We start from the raw sequence: 480 nt of genomic DNA, 5'->3' as shown, positions 1-480 counted from the left end.
ACTACTACTAATAATACTGTTAGATTTTTATTCTCTCTCTCTCTCTAAATTAAATTAGAGTTGTAATTTTATGTTTCTCTAAATGACATGAAAGCCCTAGCTTGAGACCGCAGCCTTTGCAATTTCGAGTAACAGCAACGTGAAACGCGCGCAGGTAAGCACCTCTATTTTTCAATTCTTCAAATTTAAATTTCTAGTTGTTACTTTATTAATTTTCGAGGGAAACCACACAAGGGAAATGAGAATTTCTGGAACTAGGCGTAATGTTTAATGATTGTTTGAGGTTAATTTAGTTTCGATATCAGTTATTTTTTTCTCGTGATTTTTGTTCATGGAACATGTGATTCTTTGATTTCCTTTTTTTTTTTTGGTTATATGTGGATTGGTTTTGAAATTGAATTGCATATTTTGCAGTTTCAGGGTGAAGAGGATGGGATATCTTTACTAGAGTTAAGAAAAATTTATATGTGTTAAAAGAAT

This window comes from Theobroma umbraticum, unplaced genomic scaffold, assembly GCF_002168275.2.
Source record: "Theobroma umbraticum cultivar Fairchild unplaced genomic scaffold, ASM216827v3 scaffold_44.0, whole genome shotgun sequence".
NCBI lineage: Eukaryota > Viridiplantae > Streptophyta > Magnoliopsida > Malvales > Malvaceae > Theobroma > Theobroma umbraticum.
Note: the sequence above shows the minus strand (reverse complement) of the source record.